The 27,740-nt window shown below is 48.0% G+C and overlaps 1 long non-coding RNA gene and 1 pseudogene across 2 annotated transcripts; both read right to left on the bottom strand.

Annotated features, from left to right (window-relative positions):
* Positions 1-771: 771 nt before the first annotated feature.
* On the bottom strand, positions 772-5,140 carry LOC146205609 (uncharacterized; annotated as a pseudogene).
* Positions 5,141-9,657: 4,517 nt separating this feature from the next.
* LOC146205610 (uncharacterized) lies at positions 9,658-12,358 on the bottom strand. Of its 2 annotated transcripts, none has more exons than XR_014704234.1 (5): positions 11,847-12,358; positions 11,538-11,677; positions 11,242-11,388; positions 10,968-11,101; positions 9,658-9,851 (listed from the first exon to the last, which is right to left on the bottom strand). It is a non-coding gene; the product is annotated as an uncharacterized LOC146205610 (long non-coding RNA). The 2 variants fall into 2 exon arrangements; XR_014704233.1 differs by having other exon boundaries at positions 11,538-11,681.
* Positions 12,359-27,740: the final 15,382 nt, after the last annotated feature.

Here is a 27,740-nt window from a genome sequence, read left to right on the forward strand (position 1 = left end):
TTAGCCTCCACGTTTCAGCCCCATAGGTGAGTACAGGTAAACACTGTACTGCTCCTGTATGCACTGCTCCAAAAATATTTTAGTACTACAATTTGTTTAAAAAGATTGTCAAAAGAAGGCAAACCGGCTGTTCTAAAGACACTGCTGGGCAAATTCTCCTGTGTTATGTAGAGGACGCTTGTAGCGATGTTTTTCAATATCCTATTAACTCCATGTGAAAGAGCGGTTAAAAAACAACACATACCGTATCTTTAAACACTCCCAGAGCATGGGCGATTATTTTTTTGATAGAAAAAGGCATCATGATTTTCAAATTAAACAACAAACATTCAACACATCTAAGTTTCTTACAAATGTGAGTCAACTGAGTATTCCATGAACAGATCACTGTATATATGGGTACACCAAGATACGTAACCGACGGGACGCTAGCTTAGGTTGACAAGAACACAGATAGCAATATGAGGGGTGTAAATATATAGAACCTATGCATTTGGTACATATCTTTGTGCGGGTTACGAAAACAGACAAGTCGGGATTTGGTGCTATTTATTTGTATTAAGTTTGAGACCAATCACTAAATTTATTAGCGCCCCCTGAAGGTTAGCCAGGGCACATGAAAACTCAGGATTGCCTGATACTAGTAAAGTGTCATCGGCGTAAAGGAATACAGAGAGAGAGAGAGAGAGAACAACTTTTATTTAAAATGCCTGCAGAATCGGTTAGGCTCCCTCCAAGCAGGGAGGACAAGCTTTTACCGCGACGCGGCCACTACGTCAGTCTCGTGCGTTGTGCTCCTTGAGGTCTTGTTACGTCCCTCGCTACTTCCGCGGGTTCGAGAGGGCCGCCGCCCCCTTCTTGGGGGTGCTGCCCCCCCTCTCCTCGGTTTCGCTCGGTCGCTGCCTCTCTAGAGCTGCCGAGACCTGCTGGACGGCCTTGAGTTGTGTCTCTGATCATAGCTCCTCGTTGCAGCCTCTAGCTGCGGCGGGATCGTCGTCTTCTCGCTGGCTTCGCGCGGATTTACGCTACAGTCCCAAAGGATGTGAGCCGCGGTGGCTCTCTCCTTCGCGCACAGTCTACACATGTCGCTCGCGTGCACACTCGGACACATGTGCTTAGCTTGCACCGGGGTGAGCAGGGACCCCGTCTGTAACTGTCTGTATAACACTGCCTCCTTCCGGGTAAGCCCCGGGTGAGGTGGCGGCATAGTCTGTCTGTTCAGTCTGTACCATTTCACTATTTCGTTGAAGGTGGTCATCTTGTCCTTGGCACTGCGCCGCGACCAAGACTCCGAGTCGGCCGTGCTTGCAGCCGCGCGGTTGGTTAGTCCTCGCGCGGCCGAGTTGGCCGTCTCGTTGTGGTTCACGTTTCCGCGTTCCGACACGTCACTGCCCATGTGGGCCGGAAACCACTTGATCACCACAGGACTTTTGCGTCCGATGTCTTCGGCCTTGCGCAGTATGCGCGCGGCCTCACTACATACCCTACCCTTGGCGTAGTTCTTCACTGCCGTTCTAGAGTCACACAACACTGTAGTGCATTGTCACAAGCTGCCTCACCTATTATACAGCGGAAGATGCGGGAGCTTATGGCTAGAATATAGAGCGAAATTCACGGGACTCCGTCGCTCCTCTGGACAAGATTCGACAAGCCGATGGGGCAGCGACCGCCTGTCCTTGACGCGGCTGCTGCATAGTCGGCCGAGGGTATAAAATAACCGACAGCAGCCCGCCCTCACCAGTGCGTTTGGGAAGATTCAAACTTCCGGCCACTCCGCGGTGCTCCGAAAGCGTATTGTGTTCTTCGGGCCCGCGATCGACGCATCGTCCTCTGCACCTGTACGGCCGCCGCTACCGAGCAACACAGCCTTCGACGTGAGAATTTCATTCGCCACGGACTATTGTTCAATCGAACATTATTTTCGCTTTGTTAACTTTTGACCTGACTTAGTAGTATTTTACGCTGTGTTCTTATGTAACTTTTGCTCATACTTATAATATCTGAAATACCTGCTTTATTATCTTTATAGTCTTCATATTTTTATCACAGTGTTTTGTTCATTGTCGGGTTAATTTTTTTTTCTCTTATCATTTATTCTTCGTCTTTATCAATATCTTGTCGTGGCGTTGTATTCTCTTTCATTGTACTCTATTATTATCAGTGTAATTTTGGTCTGCTATTTATAAACCTTCAATTGTTTGTAAAAGAAAGTGACCTATTTGTACTTATTCCTCAATCACACACCGACACACGTGCTTCACGGGTTGACCGGCCTAACTTTTAAATGTGTTCACAACCCTCATAGAGGAACGACGAGTAATCGTAAAGGGGATCCCGCACCTCTTTTGACCGTAAAGGCGGGGGTTTGTGACATGCATCCGGGGTCGGAAACGGCCAAGGCGATGGCCACCTCCTCCGCCCGGTGCGCTTCTCGAGTCCGGACGCTCACCGCGGTCTTCGTTGCACCCGTCGATGCCCCGACAACCACCGCCGCGTATGCGTCGGTGTTCCCTCGATACTCCGCCGCGTCCACGTAGGCGGCGCCTTCTTCTCTGGCGTGGAGGTCTACGAGAGCCCTGGCCCTCGCCAACCTCCGCTCCCTGTTGTGCTCGGGGTTCACGTTCTTCGGGATCGGGAAGACCCTGAGCTTTCTGTTGATGCTATCTGGTATAGGTACGTCTTTCTGCTGCTTGCCTTCTCTCGGTTCGAGGCCAAGGTCCCGCAGTATCTGTCTTCCGGTTCTCGTTTCAGAGAGACGCTCGAGTTGCGCCGTTCTCTGTGCTTCGGCTATTTCGTCCAGCGTGTTGTGGACTCCCAGCGCCATGAATTTTTCGGTGCTCGTGCCCCCGAGGAGACCGAGTGCCGCCTTATACGCCTTGCGTATGGTGGCGTCTATCTTGTTACGTTCACTCGGCCTCCAGTTGTGGAAGGCGGCCACGTACGTTATGTGGCTAACTGCGCAGGATTGAACGAGCCTAGTCAGGCTCTCCTCCTTCATCCCCGCTTTTCTGTTGGACACCCTTTTGATGAGTCTCATTGCCGCAGCCGCTTTGCCCGCGAGCTTGTTGACCGTTTCACCGTTGGCTCGGTTTCGCTGGATGAGCAGCCCGAGTACTCGAATCTTCTCGACCTCCGGTATTACTTGTCCTCCCGCCGTTTTGTCCGTGATCTTGGGACTCTCGTACTTGACTTTCATATTCAATCTTTTCCTGCCCGATCCTTTCGGGGGAATCACCAGCAGTTCTGACTTGGCCGGAGAGCAAACGAGTCCAGACCCATCCAGCTGCTCCTCGATGGCGTTGACCGCTTCTTGCAGCGTTGTCTCGATGTGTCCGTCGCTTCCTCCCGGTACCCATAGCGTAACGTCGTCGGCGTAGATGGTGTGCCGGACTCCCGCTACTCTTTCTAGCCGGGTGGCCACCCCGATCATCACGAGGTTGAAGAGTAGCGGGGAGATTACCGACCCCTGCGGAGTTCCGACGCTGCCCAGCTTCTTCTCTTCGAGCTGCAGGTCTCCCGCACAGATTTCGGTGGTCCGTTCCGTCAGGAAGTCTTTGATGTACTGGTATGTCCTCCTGCCCATATTTAGCCTGGATACTTGGGCCTGGATAGCCGAGTGCCTCACTTTATCAAAGGCGCTCTGCAAGTCCAGCCCGAGTACGGCTCTGTTGTCCTTGGTGCCCGTCGTATCGTCGATGATCTCGTTCTTCAGTAAGATCATGGCGTCTTGCGTCCTGAGTTTGTTCCGAAACCCGATGATGGAATTTGGGTAAAACTCCGATTCTTCCAGGTAACGCTGCCACCTGTTCATGAGAACGTGCTCGAGGACCTTTCCCACGCACGAAGTGAGCGAGATCGGCCTGAGGTTCTCTATGTTGGGCGGCCTGCCAGGATTGGGGATGAGGATCGTCTTGGCTGCTTTCCATTGCTTGGGTAGCCTTCCTTCTTGCCAGCACTTGTTGTAGAAGTTCGTGAGCGTTTCGATGGCCGCTTCGTTGAGGTTCTTGAGCGCTCTGTTGGTCACTCGATCGGGACCCGCGGCAGACCTTCCATTGAGATCCTGCAGGGCAACTCTGACTTCCCAGGTCTGGATGTCGCGATCTAGCGTCTCGTTCTCTTTGCCTTGGTAATCCGGGTGTCTTTCCGTGGGGGTGGTCGGCAGGTACTTGGCGTCCAAGCGCCGCTTGACCTCGTCTTCCCCGTGTTCGCATATTGCCTTGTGTAGGATCCTGGCCAGGTTGTTGTGTTGGTGGCCCTTGGTCTTGGTTTCGTCAAGAAGGTTCCGCAGCATGTTCCACGTCTTGCCCTTGTGCATCTGTCCGTCGGCTTCGTTGCAGGCCTCGTTCCACTGTTGGGTGCATAGCACCCTGCAGTGGACCTCGATCTGCCTGTTGAGCTCGGCGATCTTCTTCCTTAGACTTCGGTTGGTTCGTCGCTTCTGCCACCTCGCCTTTATGGACTGCTTAGCTTCTATCAGGTGGGCCAGCCGACTGTCCATCTTGTCTATCCGTTCGTCCGTCTCTAGCTCTTTGGTGGCTCCTTCCGTCGTCTCAACGACGTTGGCCGTCCATTGCTCGATGTCCGTAATGTCCACTTGCACCGCGGGTAGCGCCTTTCGAAAGGCGTCCCAGTCCGTAATTCGATGCTTCCTTATGCCGGTGTTGCCTTGGCCTTGGAGCGGTACGACGACCTCCACGATGTAGTGATCGCTGCCCAGCTCTTGGCCCGTGTTTCTCCATTTCGCTTCTCTTGATCCTCCGTCAGTTTTGACGAAGGTAAGGTCCGGAGTTGTGTCTCTCGTAACAGATGTGCCGATCCTGGTGGGAAAGGCCGGATCCGTGATTAGGTTCAGTCCGACGTCGGTGGCATCTTGCATCAGCTCTCTCCCCTTGACCGTCGTTCTGTGGTAGCCCCAGTCTTGGCTCGGAGCGTTAAAGTCTCCGCACACTACGAGCGTATTGCTCCCCGCGACTGAAGTTGCCTTGTGGAGCAGTGCCTTGAATTTCTGTTGTCCGTGGGACGGATTGCTGTAGACGTTCACCAGGAAAGTGCTCTCCTTCCTCTTCTTGCCCGTGATTACTTCCACCGTGCAGTGTTCGATGGCGCTTCTGCCGATCATTTCGTGTTCCACGAAGGTGATCCCTTTCCTAACGAAGGTGCAGACCCCTCTGCTCTTGCCCTTGGACGTGTCCCTTTTGCTCGGCGGGCTGTCGTGCGACCGGTAGCCCGGCAGTCTCGGCGTCTCTTCGCTGTGTGTTTCTTGAATCATTATGACGTCTGGTTTCCTCGTTAGTTGCTGCAAGTGTTGCTGCAGCACCGCTCTCTTGCCGGTAAAGCCGTTGCAGTTCCAGTGCCAGACCAAGAGGTCTCTCACTGGTGGTGTGGATGTTGCTGTACGTGCTGTCCCGTCCATGATTGCTGCAGTTTGGCGATGATCTGTGCTTCCATACCTTGTATTTGTGCCTGTATCTGCGTCTGCAGCTGTGCTTGCGTTTGCGCCATCATGTTCTGGATCGTGCTCTGTATGTTCGTTGTCATCTGCTGAACCGTTTGCGTGAGCGCAGTAAGGCTTTCGTTGGTTACCTTGCTGATCGCCTCGAGACGGTCGAGTCTGTCGTCCTGTCTTTCGATTCTCTCCATTGTCTTTCGTTCCTTGGCGCCCTCTATGGTTCTCCTCTTGGGAGCCGGTCCCGCCGCTTTCGTGGCTCTCGGGTCCACCTCGACCTCTGGTTCGTCCTCGGTTATCTCTTCTTGTTTCCTCTCTTGTGCGGGCTTCGGCAGCAGCTGCTGCTTTTGCTGCATCGAAATTAATGTCGTTAGCTTCGCGTTGATTTCCTTGATGGTTGCGTCCTGTTCGGCGATTCTCTGCTTTAGCTTCTCGTTCTCGTCTCTTAGGGCTTTTATTACCACCCCGTTCTCTTCTTGGAACTTCTTCGTGGCGTTTTGCGCCGGTGGTTGTCTCTTCTCTGCCATGTTTGCCTTGACTGTTTCGGCCCAGGCGACTCTTTCCCCCGATTGCGACGGTCTGTGGCGGCTGGCGCTCCTGCCTCCCTTGCTGTTGTCCCTCTTGCGGCTGCTGTCGCGCTGCCTCGAATCTCCGCGAGGTCTCTCGGCGGACGGCTCTCGCAGCGGCGGAAAGCTTTTCGGATCCAGTTGTTGCTGCTTGGCTTCCATCTTGCGTTCCCATTGCCGTTTTTTGAGCACATACGGCATCTTGTACTTGTTCTTGCATTCCCTCTCGCCCGTTGGATGCTGTCCCCCGCAGAGCCTGCACTTGGGCTTGCATTCGCGTTTGTGATCCTCGCTGGGGTTCGCGATTCCGCAGCCGAAGCATACTCTGGTGTTGGGATTCGGGCATACGTCTCTTCTATGGCCGATCTTGCCGCATTGCCTGCACACGTCAAAGTGCTTGCGGTAAAGCCCGCACCTGACTAATATCGAGCCATACTTGACGTAGTTCGGTACTTTCTCTCCTGCGAAGAGTACTATCACCGTGGTTGTATTGCCGATTCTGTGCGCCTCCACCGCTAGGGGGTTGCACGGGTTCACGATGTTTTCGGCTATCTCCTCCGGGGTGTCGTCTACGGCTATGCCTCGGATGACTCCCTTGACCGTGCCGTCCGGCGCCGTTCGGTAGGCGCTGACTTCGTATGTCCTGTCTCCTACGTTAAGGGTTTTGACCTTAGAGTACAGCGTGACACGCCTCTCGTCCGGGGTGCTGACCACGATGATGTTTTGCTGCGCGTTCGTGCAGATGGTGTCTGCTTTGGCTTCTTCCTTCGTTACTCGAGCAGCCGTCATGACGGCCGACATAATTATTAAAACCTCAGTTCTCGCTACGTTGAGACCTCCTCGTGGTCTCATGACTATCTTAGTGTCTTCCTTCGGCATGTCCATGGGCATCCTCGCCGCTTTCGTTACCGAGGCTGCAACTCTCTTAGCAAAGCTGGCCCTAGTCTTGGGTCTAGACTGGCGAGTAACGGCGGCGGACTCACCGTTTTCCTTGCCGGCCATGATCTGCTTGACGCGCTTGCCGGAGGCCGACCAGCCTTCGACTTCTTCCGGTGTAATGTCCTCTCCTTGAACTTCAATGCACGTACGCCCGCCGAGACTGCCGATGCTCGGTGCTGACGTCATGTTGTCTTCCATCGACGTGGCCACTTCCATTTCGGACGCCATCTTGGTCGTACTCGTCGCCGGGTTAGGCCTAGCGGCCGGGCCCGTCGCCACCGGTGGCCGTACTCGTGGTAGGCCGACGTTAGGCTTAGAGAAAAGTCCGCACCGCACCAGAGAAAAGTCCTCGTAAATCGGGAGAATCACGTACCGCTTGGTCAAAACTGGTACCGGTCGATGCCCCGCACCTTCGCGCACACTTTGGTACCAAATATATCGCGGTAACTGTAAATTAACACTGCGTTAATTGGCATAATAGCAGGGGCCGATGAGAAGCACGTCCCCTCCCGTCGGCGACCGCAGCGCCCCTCTAAAGGAATACAGTGGATGCTTTCACGTGGTCACATATATCATTCACATATAACCGCACAACAAACTTACCGCGCCACTGCAGATAGGCCCAAACCAAAATATGCCGGCCCGTCCTCAAAACCATTGCTACTCGCCTGGATGCAAGACTGGCTACGTGCATACTAAAGGTGGCCCAAAAACAGCCCTGTTCGGCGTTGCCAAAGATGACGCTCTAAGGAAGCAGTGGGAGATCAACCTATACGTCACTCGGACAAGCGGCTGGATAAGAGCTGTGCTGTTTGTGAGCTTCATTTCGAACCTCGTTTCGTTCTACTGGGCTATGTTCATATTGTGAACGGGGAAGAAGTCCGCATCCCTCGTGGGAAGCCAGCATCATCCCCCGATGCCGCACCGACGCTATTGCCGAATCTGCCGGCCTATCTTTCAAGAAAGACAACAAAGAAAGAGGAAACCCACTGGTGTTGTAACTTATGGGCCCTCGAAAACAAAAATGTCTGCCCGATATGTACTCGTAACAACAGAAGAGTAGGAATCGGCCCCAAACGAACAGATTCTGAAAGTATTCTTGATATTTTGGAAGTGGTTAGAAATAGCTAGACTGCATAAAGAAGTTGGTTGCGCCGTTCACGCAGAAGGCTGATCTGAAGAAGAAATAAGGTTTTATTTAGTCACCAGACTGCACTTCTATATGAAAGGGGTTAATTCAAAAAGGCAGAAAAACGAGAACGGGCGAAACACCTCAAACTAGGCCGTTGCTAACGCTGCTGTGAAGTGCTGGAGCAAGTGAAGGATATAAGCGGCAAAATGCGTGAACATAAATATATGCAGCGGTGACAAATCCGTTCATATGTTTCACAAAGCAGTGACTTTATAGTCTCTCCAAATAAGTGTGCAGTAGCTGTTAATGCTGTTTGAAAACCTTGTGGTGCGCCTCCTGTTCTGCGAAAAACGCGAATTGTAAATAATGCATCTTCTCTTTTACTTTGTCAGAATTACATGCATTCATTCTACCTGTCATCTCCATGTCCCTTTTGTTTTGTGTGCTGCAGTTTCTGTGTTTGTGAATAAACAGTTGTTGCGGCCGACACTGCTTCATTCCTCGTTTATCCCCGGCATGAATCCCATGCTATTACTATCGACGTTAAGCATTAATGGAAATAGTTGTATAACCCCCGAATATGAATGCATTATAATTTCTTTCCAGCGAAACAATGCAGGCACGAGTGACATACACTACGTGAACGTTGTGGGATTCGGGCTTGCTGCGGCTGCCCTTTGCGCGGCCGCCGCCCGCTGATGTGGGATTCGGGCTTGCTGCGGCTGCCCTTTGCGCGGCCGCCGCCCGCTTCCCAGTTGTTCTCCTCGTTCCCTTTCTCCCGCCTGAGGCGGCGGAGAGGGCTCGGACGACTTGTCACTTTCGTTCGGGCCACAGCTCCGCCCTGGCGTCCCAGTGGCTGTTCTCATTGGCGCCTTTTGGCGGGAACACAGCACCGCTTCGACGGCCGCGCTTGCGCGACCGTCCGAGCGGAGCCCAGAGAGAGACCCCTCCGAGACATCGCAAGGTGCGTACGCTACTGTTCTTGTCTGCCGGCCTTTGTCCGCGCAGACCAGTGTGTACTCGAGTTCGTCTGCTCCGGGTCGTACCTGAGAGCGAAGCTCGAGCCTGTCGATCGTGATCCAACGATCAACGGTCATTACAGAGGCAGTCTACTTTTAAAACTCCCCTGTGTTCCCAAGCAAAAAAAAGTGTGTGGCAAAAGATAGGGCCGACCTTTCTCGCCGACCAAAAAGTGGCCGGCCGACCTTCGGCACCCGAATGAGGGCCGGCGTCGGGGATTGACACTGACCTAACGTTGGCCGATTTTAGGCAATCGACTACGGCCCAACCTTTTGGCCCGACGTGACCGACCACCTGCCGCACGTGGGCCTGCCGTCTGCCAGCGTTACTGAATGGTCGGCCGCTCGTCTGCCCTAGCATTTTGCTGACGAAAGACCATACGTCGGCCGGTTGCTTCCCGACGCCGGTTAGTGGCCGGCATCGCCCCTCGTGCAGGTATCATGCCATGCATTTAATATATCGTGGGCCATGCATATATAACGGGGTAGCACATACAAATGCATCAAGAAAAGCAGCAGCTTTTCTGATGCCATGGAGAAACAAAAGCTGCAGTATTTGGTGAAAAATTTATTTGTCAACAGCGTTCAGAAAAAGCTCGCGATTTGCTTTTTAATAAGCGTGGATATATGACTGCGCGTGTGCCACATATGGAAGATGGGCTTGAGGCTTGGTCTCCTTCTTTTGGCAGCCTGTCGATCACTTGATGTCTGCGACTGGTCGGATCTGCGGCAGGTTCCATCTTGGTCAGCTGTACGAAGACAAGTGTTTTAATGAAATATTTCCTTTTCGCCTAGACTTTTACATTGCAGGCAAATATAGGGTGAAAGGTAGAAAAAATAATGTCTGCTCACTGCCACCAACTGCACTATCACATCAATATATTTTATGCGCTTGACTTCATGCGACCCTACTGAAAACGCATTAGCGCAAAGCCGCAATAGGTAATCAGGATCCGTGAATCCGCGAGAAAGGCGCGATCACTTCGTTTTGCTGGAGTCATGATGTTGCAATTTGAAACCGTAGCGCAGTCAAACCTTATCCTCCCGAAGCGCGTTCTTGAATGCTAATGCTGCAATTTAATAATTCTAGCAAAACCAAGTGTCCGCGCTTGTCATAGAGCGCGTATGAGGGATTCCAACGCGGCTGAACAAACAGTTTCCGCGATATTTACATGAAACCTACAATAAGTTTATTCCGTAGAATACAGCTTAATTTTCTCAAACTAGATGGAACTTTTACAGCAAAAGCGACCGGATATTTAACGATAAGTCATCTGATTTATTTTCGTTATTTAACAACCGAGCATTATTTTAAAAATTCGGCTATTTAGACCCCAACTCTTAGAAGCTTATAGAACCCGTTGTAAATTTTTAAAGCTTGAAACAGGTTAGCTGAACACCTCATGAGCATGTAAGTACCAGGAAATAATCCGCACGATGAAAATACAACTGCTTGCCCAGAAAGCAAGCGCACAGAGCAAAATCAATGTGAAACGGCTCAGATCTGTGTGCATCACATATATAATTCCAAAATCCACAAAATGAACGCACTGGCTCACTTACCTTGCCAGCATACCGCATCACTCAATCATCAATTTTCACGTATAGACATCATTACAGCAGCAAAAAAAAAAATAATAATAATAATAATAATAATAATAAACACGGCATAAACATTGTACTCAGTCCTGGCACGAGCCTGCTTGGCAGCAGCGATGATGCTTGTACAGCTTCTGATCGCTCCTATGGCGAGGGGTGCTGCAATATTTATATCAGTGATAGCATTTGACATTTAACTGGGTTGCATGCGTCCCATCGATGTGAGTCGGATAATCGAATTTTTCAAACAAAATCAGCGCTAATACCTGTCCGGCAAGTGCACCGCCATAAAGAAGTGAAAGGCCAGCGTTTTAGTGTAGAGGAGACCAAGGACTTCGGGCTTCGGCGAAACGAGCTTCCACTGTCGCAGCCAGTTTCCAGATCAGCTGATATCGCCTCCCTGCACGATCAGCGCAAGGCGCGCATACCAATTACAAAATATGCATTTACAGTAACAAGATGCGCATAAGTCTCAAAACAATACATAATTAGTTGCAGTTCATTATCGTATAGAAGAAAATCAGCGCTAATTTGACTTACCTGATGGGTATACATGTCAGTGCATGCACTTCGATATGAAGTGAAAGACGGGCGTTTTGGGGCAGAGGAGATCGGACCTCGGACTGCAGCGAAAAGAGCTAATTCCACCGCCACAGCATCGTTTCCAAGTCGGCTCAGCACGTCTTCCTGCGCAATCAGAGCGAAATGCGCACACATCGATTATAAAAAAAAAAAAAAAAATGCACGTAGTAACAAGATGCGCATATATATACGCGCTCCAGAAACAGTTGCAGTATATTGTCGTATCGAACAAAATATGTGCTAATTGGACTTACCTGATCGGTATAGTGAGTGTCCCTCCATGTTAAAAGGCGAGCATTTTGGGGCAGGAGATACCGAAGGACCCAGACTGCAAAATGAGCCAATTCTGCCACCGCAGCCAGCCGCAGCCTTGTTTCCAAACGGCTCAGCAAGTCTTCCTGCGCGATCAGCGCCCACACCAGTTATATATATATATGAAGAAAGATGCAAGGGGTATATAACAAGACGAACATATGCTCCAAAACAATACATTATTATGTTCAGTATAATATCGAATCTAGCAAAAAGCTCCTCTGATCAAGACCGAAAGATCATGTACTTACGCATGTTTTGGTGAACTTCGGCACGAAGAATCTGTACAAGCGGCTGCAATCATCAGCTGCATATATGGGCTGTTCTTTTCAAACGCTGACTGCACCAGGAGGTTGAGACAGATTGAATTTGCGCGAAATAAAAGCGGACGATAAGATTAGGCAGTACGCATCGCGCCCACACGGAGGCTGGCCGTCGACTGAGTGACGCCGCGGCCGCGCATCTTAGCTCGCGCGGGATGTGTTTTCCCGCCATTTGGACATGTGACCTCAAGAAGGGAGGAGGGGGGGAGAGAAGCTGCAAAAAGCAGCGAGAATCTCCCTGTGTGCGGTGCATGCAATTCTTTTTTTTTTTTTTTTCGCGCTATCTCTCTCTGCTTCGGCATTCCTGTCGCCCCCCGCGGTAGGGTGCCTCGATGCCTTTCGCCTCCCCGTGGTTCTTTCCGCTTTGCCGCAAGGAAAAGAGATGGGCCGATGGGGGGCAGCGGGTCCCGCGCAGCGAGAAGCAGTTTTCTTTCTTTTTCACGTACTCCCCCCCCCCCCCCCCCCCTCCCTCGTCGTTCAAGAAGCGTCGAGGTAGTTTCTTTTCTTTTCTTTTCTTTTTTCTACGGCTTCTGTAGAACCCCCGTCTTGATACCAGCGGCTGTAGTTCTTTGCATGAAAAAAATATGGCTTGGAGTGAATGTATGTAATGTTCTTTTAACCGAATATCTTCCACATAAACCAAGTGTGGGGCAGTAGAACACCTGCAGCTTCATTTAGCCAAAATAGCAAGACCTGGCTACGTATATAGTGTTCAGTAACTTTATCGGAACCGTCTTGGAAACTTTTCCAAGACGGTTAAGTTGCAGAACACTGTATATTATGAGTGCTTTTGCAGAGATTACATAGTCCATGCGGATTTATACTTCCCAAAGCAGTACGTGGGTTATTTAGAGTCCCTCGGGCTGTCATATTAATCGCAAACCACATTTCCGTTTTCGCGTTTGGTTTCCATCATAATGCGGCTTCTGCAGCTCGACTAAAGCCCGTGACTTCGAGCTCAAGCTGGTAAATAACGATTGAATCACATAGTAACTGCTGCAAGTTTCTGACAAAAATATATTTTGTCCATTTGTTCTAGGGATGCATGAAAATCAGTAGAAGGTCGCAGGGCGAAGTGCACCGGATCCGGATGAAAGCTCATAAAAGCTCACCGCCTCTTTTCTTGACCCCGTACGAAATGTAAACTCACGGAGGCTGCGAAACGAATTTAAGGGCGTTTAGGATTGATAGGTTTCGAGGGCACTGGCAAAAGTAATTGACGGTTAACATATAAACCTTAAAGGCACGTGATCTCTTCGGTTTACCGTGGGTTTGCTTAGAGTTATGTTATAGGTTAACTTTATGATGAGGTTGTTTAAATTCAGAGGTTACCATTTAACCATAAAAAAAATGGACAATTACATTCGTAGGTTCATAGCAGTTACCGCGCAAATCTTAGGCACTTAATACTAAGTATGCTTCAAACAGACAATCAGCGCCTACCAGTTCACAAATTCAAGCATAAGTTCATGACAACTCGCGATCAACCACAGAGTGTACCATACCCGCCGCGGCTCAATTAGCGCGCGGTTAAAGCGTTATTTCAAAATATGTATAAATAACAGTTAATTTCACCTCCTGTTGCGCAATGTATATTTCTATCAGCAGGCTCAAATGATATAGTGTCAATATATATCATGCACGCGGTATAACTCAATGTTGCATAAAAATAGCTGTTTCAATGATACGAATTTTCCACTTTTCTCCTGCTAAGCCGACTGCCTCATGGAATGTAGAGGGGAAACCTGCGGTATTGCAGGAGACTTTACTTTGATATGGACAATGTTATTTAATGATATATTATAGCAGCAGTGAATACGCGGCTGGGGAAAAGGGGATTCGAGGAACTTTATATATATTCTGGCATTTCATACCATATTTCTGCGTGTGAGGCTGACGTTGAAGAATTTAACAATGTAGACCGCCACTGGTGCAGGAGCCGATCGATCCTCGTCATGTTGCGCGGGATTCTCAAAACGCAATCCCTTTGAATTTTCTCAAAAGAACCAAATGTTACTTTTTGCACAATGCTTGTGTTCGCAGGAAGTTACGTTCGACAGGCGAATCGTCCGGGCGATCGGCTCTTTGCGTGCCTTTCATTTTTATTTGAAAACTATCAGGACCACATTTGTGTTCTGGATAAACACAGTCGGCCTCGGCATATTGATATATCAGGAATAAAGCTTTCCTAATCCCCGTGTTTTAGCTGAGGCGGGCAAATATTTGTCCCAAGCTGTTCCATTTACCCTCATGTCGGCAATATACCCGAGTTTCGTCTATCGAGAGTGCAGCATATATGTATATATGCGAAGCGCTACAGCTCATTTGGTCCAAAAGCCACCTCGCTAACCCGGTTTTCGCTTGAGTATCGTCGAGTTTTGTCTGAAATATTCGGAATGTGGTAGTAAATATGCAGATGCGGTCCAGGTTCCCACCGGGATCTGTGACAGATGCTGCGCCTTTACTTTCCTATAACCAATTTGCAATTAACTGCGGTTGTCCACCGAAATAGAGAGATAGAGAGAAGAATGAGAAGGCGTTGTATCCCGTCAAACGTTAAGGGGAAGCTTGAGCGTCCCCCTAATTTTTATTTCCTTCTTTCAATTATTATTAACTATTCCATCGTACCACTGTGTAAGGTCGTGGAACAATTTACTCTGTGCGACTGCAGACGTGCGTAAGTGCGTGCGTGCGTACGTGCATGAGTCACAATAGTCACACTAGGGATAGATATTAACTCAATAATCTCGGACATCTTGTTCATCCTAAAGTTATAGCTAATTAACGTATGCGCGATACTTCTGATAAAGCCTAGTGCACACAGGTGCCAACTTTCCCACATCTGTGTTCCTTGATTGTTTATTGATCCAGCCTCCCAATGATACGACCCTGCATGGCTTAGCACGTGTTTTCTTGTGTATTCCTCTTGCAAAGTCAATCTACTTTGATTATATTTTCACTATAGCTAGGTGGTGGCGCCTATTTGGGTTCCGCCTTGTCTTCATTATGCCCTTTGTTGTGCGCTATTGGGTATCCGAGTTAGTGGATCACATAGGTTACGTTGGGCGGCCTTAACTTTTATACTGGCTTGGAAGTAGAAGGCAGATGTTTGTAGTGCATGGTCAGGGGAAGCAGGCGCACGTGTTCGCATAGTTAGAGGAGATGTTCGTAGACGGAGCATGGATAGCCATAGCAGTATCTAATCTCTGCGAAGCGCTCTGCTATTCTGCGCCCCTACACATATGTGCCAAAGGTATGCGAAGTGGGAGACGCCTGTTGCACCCAATCTCCCGCATGCTGTAAGAGACTTTCGGTGGCGCACTGAGTGTGGCGTATTCGATCCCCACCAAATTAAACAGGCTTTACAGCTGGCATATTGATCTGCACTGTATCAACTTTGGTCAGGTCGAGTCTCACACACGTGTCCTTAAGGACTGTGTCGCAGCTTGGACATTCCACTGCCTAGCGCCGTGAGCTTTTTCGTCGCACAGTGGAAGGCCGCGCGAAGCGTTCGAACAACGTGTAGTGAAGTCCGTGGGATTGATCATTTGGCAGAATAGGAACGCGGTCGATCGTATTCTTTCGGTGACCCCGTTGTCTACTGTTCCCCATGCTAGTGCGTCTCACCTAGATATAGCCATCTGTTAGCTCTTGGAGAGCAAAGCTTTATCCGGAGGTTGTTGACGCGGCACATCAAACTCAGGAAGGTCACTTGTACATCGAAGTGATTTGAACTCGGTTCTTGTCTTGAAAGACGCAAGCCTGCGGCTCACGCGTATATGTGTGAGCACAAAGGATCGAGCAATCGACTGTCTGGAAATTTGTTAGGTGGTCAGAGCTCCCGAGGGAGTCCTGTTGCAGCTGCGCATTATTGATATACAACGTGTGACCAGAAACTCACTGCATTATATATTTCTTGCCGCTACCTTATATGTTCGGTACTGTTTGCTGTTTTACTGAAACATTATTTATTGTCCCAGTGTGCTTTGCTATTTCCATGTTTATCAATAAGATTTCTTTGGTTCCCTGCTAAGTAAATGGTTGAAGTTCACGCCTATGACGTCATGATCGTTTCTACTCTCTTATCCCGGTACTTTTCAAGCAGAAGTCTTAAGTTTCTGGACCTATGCAGCATTCCTTCCACATGCAGGGCTATTCTACAAGCGATCTCTCGGCTTAGTACGTACGACAGATAATTCGCTTTAATCCCTTCCGATACATGTTCACGCCTTAAAACTAAAAGTTCTCCATATTATTAGTCTGAAGCCACAACAAAAACCCGAAATTGCGGCAGCTGCTTCAGGAAAGAATTCTTTTCAATTAGCTTCTTTTATTGCGCGTACCTCGTGTAGCTCTCAATAAATATTATTAATTTTCAATCACTCTGTATAACATAGGGGTCTCAAACTCATATTGATATGCAGGATGCGTTGAGAAAATATGTCTCTCGCGGACCAGGAGTGGACAGTAACAAGCAAGAAAATATAGAAGCCATAATTCAAAACAATCTGTAAAACAAAAGCGAAATACTAATAAAATAAATAAAAATCAACTGTATCGTTCCTATGAAACCACACTCCCATTATTGAGCAAAAAGAAAAAAGGAAAAAACAAACAAACAGAAAAACAGAAAAAGCGGAGCATCTTCGATTTTTTTTTTTGTCCAAACGCGCCGGAGGAGCGCGTTACTTCAGGATGGCTTGGCGGAGTTACTGAAAGGATACAGCGGTTGAAAACTATTACAGTCACTTGTCCTGACAATATATAAATGCGAATGAAAAAGAGGTCTGGTTGTCCAGCGCCTAGTTATTGAAGGTAACAAAGTTGACTGTCTTGTAATTTTAACTAATAACGCGCAACTTTGGAAAACGCGCTTGCATTTCCAACATTTCGTTCGCACGTACAGCGTCCTCGCGCGCTCGAGATCGTCTCTTGGTCGCGCTCTACACTTCTGCAACGAACTTGAAAGCACGCACGCACCCACGAGCACAAGCTGCCGAGTCTTCCAAGAACTGTTGACAAGAAGCGGGGGAGGAGAGGGGGTTAGTTTCCGGTGTAGAATCGGACCGCTCGCTGCGAAAATGCGCCCCTCCGACTTCCGAAAAAAAAAAAAAAAAATGAAAAGAGCCGCCCGTCCCACCCCGGCAGGTCGTAAAAGAGGATGAATGGGCCACACGCAAAGAAACAAAACCAAATGACAAGGACGCTGGCCTGTTTTCTCGCGGCTCTTAGCTTTACCAGACTGTTTTGAGAAAAACAGTATGCGATTAATAACCTGGACAATAATCATTTTCCTTCGTTTTTTTTTTCTTCATGTATTTGATCGTAAGACAACTTTGTTCGAAAAGAGCTCCTTCAAAAATAGTATACAAATACCACAAAACTGCATGCTCCCTTCAAAGTCGGCGTGTATACATTTCTTCTCTCGCCCAGTCAGGAACGCTCGCCACCAACTTTCGAGCTGCGGGGGTGACACAGTTGCCCCGCCCTTCCCATTTTCCCCCTCTTTTCCGCCCTTCCTTCGAAACGTCCGAGCGTGAGGTCGGTTTTGTTTCGTCCGAGTCTCCCTCCGTGTACGCATTTCTCTTCTCCTGCTGCGAAGTAGTGTTTTTAGAATTTGTCTCTGCTTGCCTGCTGGAGCGTTCGCCGCGGCCAAGGCTTGCCAGTGCCCTACGCATAATTTCTGCCCCCCGTGTGCTTTTTCTCTTCTGTCCGCTTCTTTTATTTTACACAATAGCCTTCTCCTCCCTTACAATGCGAAGTTGCGTCTACTCAAGTGCCCAGCTGCCATATAGCGAATTTCAGTGAGTGATACGGGCTAAATGGGGTGTACGGGAGCTTGTGCGCCAAAAATATAACTGATGTTACATCACCTACAGCTGCGCTTCGTAATAAGCAAACAGTATAATGTATAATGACATGATCTACACATGAAATCGCGGTCACCTTGTGGCGTGCTGTTTATCAGAACTCGGTAAATAATTTTACTAACAGCTATAAGGTTCACTAAAAATGTGAGCGACAAGTTAAACAAACAATAGCATTAATTAATGTAACAAAACATTTACAATAAATAGCATGTATCATTTTGTCCCATACTAAGCGCAAATTACATAACATCGCGAAAAACCAAAGCCGAGTAACAGGCAAATTTAAAAAAAAAAAAAGTAGCAGTCATGCTCTTCATAACCTTTTTTCAATGTACCGCCTCAACAGTCGGGCCGACGCATTGCCGCACTCTTGCCATTAACCTGGCACCGTGCCCGGCATTTAGTCCGGCCAAAAAGTCGGGCCAAAGCCCGCTGCGAACTACTTGCCGAAATGGCTAGCGGCTACCTCCGGGCCGACCGCTTGCCGTGGTTTACTAGCCGACTAAGTAGGCTCCCGACCATTTTCCGAACGTCGGCCACACGTAAATGGTCGGCCAAGGATGCTTGGGTTATGAATCCAGACACCGCTAAAAGGCAAGCTGGGTGTAGCGAATCGCGCAGTTTTGCTTACAGTCTGATATGCTGCCGCACGCCACAGATCGGTGTTGGTCTACACCGATCTGTGACGTAAGCACGATGCGGTGGCGCTTCTATCGCCAGCGTGGTCCGACTGGGGGTGAAAAATAGGCTTAGCGCCCATAAGAATACATGGACCCGAAAAATTTCAAAGCAATTTTCTAATTTCACGGGTCATATGTGATGTCGTTATTCGGTACAGAGCAACCATGAACGCCCTGGAATAGATCGTGGAAGTGTGAAATCTCATTACCGAGGCGAAGTATTTTTAAAACACCGCGAAACGTATGGGGGGTGCGAGTTGAGAGGGCGACCCATAGAAATACATGTAAACACAACTTACCGCAACATTTTGCTCGGTTCAGCAGCGTTGAACCCTTCTCATTTTTTGGTGAACGTCTTGTACGACGCCCCGACGTCATGTTGCATGACACACTACATTCTCTTGCCAGTAATGCAAGTCTGACGACTTGCGGACCGCTCACAGCACGATAAACTGACCGCACACAGTTGCAGACGACCATGCACCACCCGCTGTCGCTAGCAGATGCTCCGGAGCTGGAGGCGGCCGCGGCCAGCTACGCTGTCGTCTGCTACAATGCGCGAATCTCGTTCGGTTCATATTGTCGTATGGCGTTTGACAACTGCTTTTTAAATGTAATTCTGTCTAGGACGTATCACTGGAGCGACAGTATTATCAAGCTTATTTACCCTATGTGGCAACATATCAGACTGTAAGCAAAACTGCGCGATTCGCTACACCCAGCTTGCTTTTTGGCGGTGTCTGGTCATAACACAGGTTATTCGGGGAGTTTTAAAAGTAGACTGCCTCCGTAATGACGCACCAAACTTTATCATGCCCTTCTTCAAAGCGCTGGTCAACTTTTAACGACCGGCCACCACTTCTGATGCTCTGCGAAATGAGAAAAATGTTCCGGTAAGTTGTGTTTACATGTATTCCTACGGGTCGCCCACCCAACTCGCACCCCCACATGTTTCGCGGTATTTTAAAAATACTTCGCCTCGGTAATGAGATTTCATACTTTCGTGATCTGTTCTAGGATGTTCATAGTTGCTTTGTACCAAATAACGACATCACAGGTGCCCTGTGAAATGAGAAAACTGCTTAGAAATATTTCGGTTCCATGTATTCCTATGGGCGCTAACCCTATTTTTCATCCCCAGTCGGCTGCGGCGCCGCGAGCGCCCCCTTTGTTTGTAAACACAGTGTTAGTCTATAGACTAACACCGATCTGTGACGTAAGCACGCTTCTATCGCCAGCGTGGGCCGACTGGGGGTTGAAAAATAAGCTTAGCGCTCATAGGAATACATGGAAGCGAAATAATCTAAAGCAGTTTTCTAATTTCACGGGTCATCTGTGATGTCGTTATTCGGTACAGAGCAACCAGGAACGCCCTGGAATAGATCGTGGAAGCGTGAAATCTCATTACCGAGGCGAAATATTTTTAAAACACCGCGAAACGTATCGGGGTGCGAGTTTAGAGGGCATAGAAATACATGTAAACACAACTTACCGCAACATTTTGCTCGGTTCAGCAGCATTGAACGCTTCTCATTTTTTGCTGAACGTCTTGTACGACGCCCCGACGTCATGTTGCATGACACACTGCACTCTCTTGCAAGTAATGCAAGTCTGACGACTTGCGGGACCGCTCACAACACGATAAACTGACCGCGCACACTTACAGACGGCAATGCACCACCGGCGCTGTCGCTAGCAGACGCTCCGGAGCTGTAGGCGGCCGCGGTGGGTATCGCCCGCTGTCGTCTGCTGCAATGCGCGAATCTCGTTTGGTCCATATTGTTGTATGGCGTTTGACAACTGCTTTTTAAATGTAATTCTGTCTAGGACGTATCACTGGAGCGAAGCTTATTTACCCTATTCGGCAGCATATCAGACTGTAAGCAAACCTTATCGAGCGATTCGCTACACCCAGCTTGGCGGCGTCTGGATTCATAACACAGGTTATTCGGGAAGTTTTAAAAGTAGACTGACTCCGTAATGACGCACCATACTTTATCACACACTTCTTCAAAGCGCGCTGGTCAACGTTTAACGACCGATCACCACTTCTGATGCTCTGCGAAATGAGAAAAATGTCCCGGTAAGTTGTGTTTACATGTATTTCTACGGGTCGCCCTCCCAACTCGCACCCCCACATGTCTCGCGGTATTTTAAAAATGCTTCGCCTCGGTAATGAGATTTTATACTTTCGCTATCTGTTCTAGGGTGTTCATGGTTGCTCTGTGTCGAATAACGACATCGTAGATGCCCTGTGAAAAGAGAAAACTGCTTTGAAATCTTTCGGTTCAATGTATTCCTATGGGCGCTAACCCTACTTTTCACCCCCAGTGGGCTGCCGCGCCGTGAGCGCCCCCTTTGTTTGTAAACACGGTGTTGGTCTATAGAATTATATTCATTATGCACCTAAAAAACAACGGTAAAAGAACATTAGTCAAGATGTAGAAGCAATGGTTGCGGCTCCTTGGAGCAGTAGCACGTACAGGTGACAATGAGTTCCAACCATACCACAAAAGAGTTAATTCCAAAACTGAAGAGGGAAATGATAAGCTGGAGGTAGTTGCAAAGGAATATGAGCAGGCATAATTTGGTACCAGTCATATTTTGTGAAGGATTTGCTTTTAAAATATGGGCAGAGTGTTGTAATTGTTTGCCACCAGCAAGACAATAGACTGTATGCTGCCTCTTTTTTTTCATAGTAATGAAAACTCTTATTGACTGCATGGCTGCCGGAGCTTTCATAGTTCATTTCAAAACTGCATCTCGCATATAGCAGAGGCACTTTGTAAGCATTGGTGCCCAGAGCAAAATACACAGCGCAAAATACACATTGAACTTATGTGGGGTATGCTGCTGGGCTAGTTGGTGGTGTCAAGCATTATGGTGTTGCAGTGCTGGCAGACAAGGGCAAAAAGAATGAGATACACACACAACTGCGCTGAACTTTCAACTTTATTTTGGACGCTTTTGATCCGCGCATTTAGATTTGACAGAAGGGACTGGACGCGCAAGTGTACTCGCAAGGCAGATATATCGCAATCTCAGTACGCGAAGGCTGCCCACAAAAACGAACACGGCGCAACAAACACTGAAGAGGCTATAAAAACAAGGTATAGGAGCAAGGAAAAACAAAATTCAAGATAAGTGAAAAATGGCAATGAGAGCCAACAATAAACAAGACAAATCATGAAAAGGTGAAGATGCATGAAAATAAGCCTAAAAATAGGGCGAACAAATAACACACCAAAAAACTTCAATGAGGCAAAAGATAAAAACAGATAAAATTCATAAAAGAGGCAACGATTAACAGCCAAAAATTCAACGAGAGCTAAAAGAAGGCAGTGAGGTGACAACAAAATGAGGTAATTAACAGCAAAAACTCAATGAGGAGCTAAAATCAGGTACATGGATATCGTGAGGCGAAATCAGCAGGTCAAAAAACGAAATAGAGAAGTAAGAAAAGTCTTTTACATGGCCTTGGATGCAGAGTACTCGTAATAACCCGGACAAGAAAGCGATCTCTTTTTCTAGGAGGGCAACTGAAGGCATGCTGATGCAGTCTGCTTTCAGGTTGTCAATGATGGCAGCTTCAGTTATTTCTCACGTAAGCTGGTTCTTGTTTCTCGACAAGATTCTGGTGTTCGCAAAATTTGGAGGGTCGCTCTTACAGGGTGAGTATGTCTCGACAGTGCATAGCCATGGTTGCTTGATTTTTTGTCTTTTACGTTCAAGTTGTGCTCCTAGCTGTAGTCTTTTATTTACACAGCGACCGGTCTGCCCAACGTATTCTTTGCCACAGGAAAGAGGAATAGAATAAACAACTCCTGTGGCACATGCGACAAACGGTTGTTTATGCTTTGTTGTGCATTCTTTCCTTCGTCTGGCTGGCTTGTTAACGCACTTAAAGTCTGGAAAGGCGGTGAGGTGCAGAAAAAACTACCTTTACTCCTGCTTTTTCCCAATTCTTTTCAAATTGTGGGATACCTGGTGAATGTACGGAATGACAGTGAACTTCTTGTTCCAATCTTTTTCTGTCGACGGAATGGATTTCTTGTTTTGCATGGCGCTGAGCATTTTCTCGGCTATTGAAGAAAAGTATTGTATCCGGATTGAAGCAATCTCTGGGCTTGATTCTAAAAACTTTCTTCTAAAGAGTGCTCACAGGATTTAGTAATCGTGTTATTAAAGGCGGCTTGCACTATGTTTCTCTTAATTAGCTTGGAATGCGCCGAGTCGTAAGGTAAGACCGGCTTGTTGGTTCTTGGTTCAAAGGACTAGCACACGCGTTCTGGAGAAAACTGCAACCTGAGCTCAAGAAAGCGAATGAAGCTGTCCTCCGGGACTTCATGCATTAAAGTCAATGGATATAGGCATTGATTGAAATTTGCCAAAATACTGCCAAATGGCATAAGAATTCATCATCGTGGCTGTCTAAAAGTACTAGATAATCATCCACGTATCTGAAGATTTTAAGAACCAAAATATCTAGCTTTGTGCTAGTGCTCTATCGTGCTTGGCAACATACAGATCGTTCAAGATGAAGGCGATACATGAACCAATGCAGATACCCTGTTTTTGTATGAAGAGCGAGCCATTCCACTCGGTGCATGTGGGTGGATGTAAGATAAGTAAACAGTAGTTCGAGAAAGCCACGAACTGAATATGCCGTTGGCATTTTGAGAAGCTACGCTGCCATGTTGGTCAAGGTTTCTCCGTCAACATAAAAGATCTGTATTATTCAATCCCTCATGCTGAATTGATCCATGTGTTGGCGAGTGCATCGACCAACTTGGCAGCGTAGCTTCTCAAAATGCCAACGGCATATTCAGTTCGTGGCTTTCTCGAACTACTGTTTACTTATCTTACATCCACCCACATGCACAGAGTGGAATGGCTCGCTCTTCATACAAAAACAGGGTATCTGCATTGGTTCATGTATCGCCTTCATCTTGAACGATCTGTATGTTGCCAAGCACGATAGAGCACTAGCACAAAGCTAGATATTTTGGTTCTTAAAATCTTCAGATACGTGGATGAATACAGATCTTTTATGTCGACGGAGAAACCTAGAAAGGCACTACTCTGTTTTTTTTTGCAGGAAGAGAATGACTTGTTTTGAATTTTTAACTAGAAACGGGTCATCTATGGCCAGCAGCTTTAGCTTTTGTTGAAGAAATAATGCTACGGACTTTTGCCAAGTGTCTTTTTCTGAGACAATCACTCGGAACGGGCATTCATTTTTTGTGCGTTTTTGCTGTGAAAAACAAATCTAGGGATAACTTGCTGTCCCAGCACCGCTGCCGCCACATACAATGGGAACATATCCGACTTCTTATGATCTAATCAGGCAAGTACCCCAAACAAATTTGGTATTACAAAATACTAACAGCAAAATGCTATTTCTGTGCGAAATTTGAGCTGCGAGGATACTGCGGTTTAGTTGGGAGTAGCATTCTACTTCGCACCGGTAATTGTGCAACGCACGGTATGACCCATTTTCCAAGCATTTCACTCTGAAGAGCCGAGCACCAGGCCAGGGAAAAACTTGTACCTATTGAAAACCGGTGGGTATATACCCGGCGGCACCAGGGATCGAACCTGGTCGGACAATCCGCGGAAGAGAGGAGGCCTCTTTTCTTCCACAGAAATAAGCAGAATCAGGTGTACAAAAAGCATCGCTGTCATAATTCAACCTGCCAGCTAGAGATCCAAGGTCATACCATGACTATGCGGAATCCGCCTTTTTCACAAAATGCGGCGCCCGGTTGAAAATTCGTCTGCTACTGGTTGAAAACGACCTTGGCGCCAGCCTGCCAAAGTTCTAACTCACAAGGCGCGAGCCGGTGCAGCGTACACACCGGACATTCTGAGTCAATGGCACCGAACCAAGATCAGCTGCCCCAACTGCCCCGCTGAATCCGGTGACTCCGTTGACCTGCAGCACTTGATCTGGCCCTGCAGGTCCTGGCACGGCTGGCTTCCGTGCACGCTACACATCTGCTCACCACATTCAGTTACGAAGACTAGCTGGACAGCCCCCAATACCAACGCCAAGCGCAAGCTTAGTGCCCTGCTAGACTTCATGTCGGAGTCTGGCACCCTCAACCTCACCTAACCCACCCCCCTCCCCTCTAGGCCTCAGGTCACCTCATAAATAAAGGTTTTTGAATGAATGAATGGCCTTTGAGATCAGCTACGGCTGCGCCGATCGCGGAGGCCAAGAATTGCACATGCGCAGCTGGGTTTGCTGGTTTGTTTTCAACATGGAGGAAGGAAACAGCTTAGAAGAGGCCCTTGCCCATGGAGGAAGGAAACAACTTAGGGGAGGCCCTTGCCATTCCCAATGCATTGGAGAAAGTGTGGTGGAAGTGACGTCAAAATTTAGGGTTAGCCAAGTCGGGCCATTAGCAACGGCGACGCTGTTGCTATGAAAACTCAGGCCACTAGCAACAGCGTTGCTAAGGGCCCTAGGTACATGAGCGTCGCGGAGAAAGAGAATGCGGAGGGTAAAGGAGGAGGAGATACGTTGCAGCGTCCGGTCGCGGCGCGGCCGCGCTGGCTTCCAAAAAAGGAAAAAAAATGACATCAGGGCCTCTCCTAAGTTTTTTCCTTCCTCCATGCCCTTGCCATTCCCAGTTTAGTGGAGAAAGTGGCGGAAGTGACATCAAAAATTTAGGGTTAGCCAAGTCAGGCCATTAGCAACGGCGACGCTGTTGCTATGAAAACTCAGGCCACTAGCAACAGCGTTGCTAAGGGCCCTAGGCATAGACCTTGCCCTAGGTACGTGAGCGTCGCGGAGAAAGAGAATGCAGAGGGTAAAGGAGGAGGAGAGACGTTGCAGCGTCCGGTCGCGGCGCGGTCGCGCCGGCTTCAAAAGAGTGACGTCAGGGCCTCTCCTAAGTTCTTTCTTTCCTCCATGGTTTTCAACCAGGGGAGAGGCGCGCATGCGCAGAGCAGCCTTGTGAAAAAGGCGGATTGGGTTTAATTTAACCTCAACTGTCAGTTTTATTATTAATATTGAGTCTGTCTTAGAGTGAGTTTGAAGTGCTGAAGGGCAGTTCAAGTAGGCATTGCGCATACTCTCGATGTTTTATTTATTCCTCTAAGTATTCCTATTTTTCGGACATGGCATACACTATAACAATATGCGAGTGGTTTCTGGTGCGACTCTCGCCTTAGCGGCATGCATAGCAGTACTTCATATCTGCTGGTCATATATAGACACAGCATTCTCATAAAGTCGTCATTAGCTAATGTGCCTGTGTCGAATCAGGGCAGCTGGTCTTACTCAAGGTCCAAGCACCTAGCTAGAGTGCTGAATTTCAATGCTACCCTCCCATCTCAATAGGTAAAAAGCATATGTGGGTCGGGCCCAGCCTGTGCAGACCTCACTAGTGTGACATATGTCTTGTAGCTTCCCTCCAATCTAAACCCTGCTTTGTGTCAGTTAAAATTCCAGTTCAACGGTTGCACTATATTGTTTTATATTGTGAGGTACCAAGCACAGGAAACCAAGTTTTAGATAAGGAGTCGAAGGCTGACAAAACGTGGTCCCCCTCTACAGTAAAGCTGATCTTGGCAAAATAGTGGCAAAGTAAGAGCATTGGCACGCTGGCATGTGTGGGAAGCTTTCTGTCAAGATAGACACCTTAAGTTATTGGATAAGGCAATCCGATCGAGATTTCAATTGCTAACGCAAGAGAACTCCATCTTAAAGCCATATGCTTCGTGCACTTTTCTGCTGAGTTTGAGGCTGTTAGATATGTGGCTTCGGCCCCATCGGTAGTGTTGGCCTGCGGCTCCGTGGCTCGGCAATAGGCATCAGCGGTCCCGGCAAAGACGAGGCGTCGCCGACTAACAAAACCAACGTTTAATTCAGCATCACGTAGGAATGGGCAAAGAAGCAGGCCCGGAGAGAAAACTGACACGCTCAGCGTCATCTCTGAAGTCTCTCTCGCAGCAGAATCAGCTGCTGCTTTCAGAGGGAAAGGGAGAATTCATGTCAGAGTAAGCTCTGATGATTCAGTCACGGTGGTGCGACAAAAACTCCTCCATCTCCTGTTGACGGGCGAGGGCGACGCTCTTTCTCTCGAGCGCCGGGCTTGGCCAGCGTTTGCACACACACGCACGCACACACATTACAGCACGCTCGCGGGAGGAAGCGTTGGACGGCCGATTGCACAGCACTGAAATGGCCGAAATGCTCGCTGTTTAGACTGATGCTGCGCTGCGGCCGCGTCGGTTGTCGTACATGACGGCGACGAATCGTAACAACGCAAACTTCTTCAAGATTGTCGTTTCACGTAGCATCAAGTATTGGCTTTTCATTCTGAGCATTTTGACACCTTTGAACCTATCACATTTTCCATTTTTGCAATTATCTCAATTCATTATTTGATCAATTACACTCCACATTTTTTTAATTACCATCAAACGACTTCTCATTTTGAGTATTTTGACACCTTTGAACCCAGTCTCCCAATTTTTTTCATTCTTAATGAACCAATTCATTATACTAATTTCATTAATTTGTCATCACCAGTCATTAATCAGTATAATCACAAATTACCACGACAAGATTTTTTTTCAGTAGCCCCCGATTACTTCTGACAATCGGTGCCAACAACTACTACTACTATGACGACAGCTTTTCGTCCGAATGAGCTGTATAAGCAATCGATTAAATGCCTAATACCTGTGTCACACGAGTAAGCAAGAACTCTTTCACCTAAGCATTTTTAGCGAATTGAAAGACTTCTGTTCAAAAGGAGTTGCATAGCAGCGCTGGCGATCTCTTTTTAGCGTTTTCTACTGAGGACGCTATGAAAGCGTGGCGCTAGATCTTGGAACAAAACCACTCGGAATAAACCGACGTATCGAAACATACAAATACGTGTGTTATTACACGTTTATAGTAAATGTAACTACAGTATGTTCACAAACGTTAAATTAAAGATGGCGCGCATACGCATCGGGGGTTAGCGTCACCACGCGATATCTTCGAACTGGTTACGAGTGGTACAGAAAAACTACATTATTAAGCCTAGTTAACCTTCTGCAAAGCGTAAAACTTCTTTATAATGTATAAACGCGACACGAAAATTCACTTTTGCTTCTTTTATTTATTAAAAGACAATCATTGGTGTTCAGAGGGCTGGAGGCTACTCCTTTCCAGCCGTAAAAGAGATCGGCGATCTACGCTTATGGAAGACCGCTTCTGGAAAGGCAATTGAACTCTGTTGTGTGTCTGCGGATGAAACTTTTGTCTTTTT

This window comes from Amblyomma maculatum, chromosome 1 (genome assembly GCF_055883805.1).
Source record: "Amblyomma maculatum isolate TAMU_Amacu chromosome 1, ASM5588380v1, whole genome shotgun sequence".
Taxonomy (NCBI): domain Eukaryota; kingdom Metazoa; phylum Arthropoda; class Arachnida; order Ixodida; family Ixodidae; genus Amblyomma; species Amblyomma maculatum.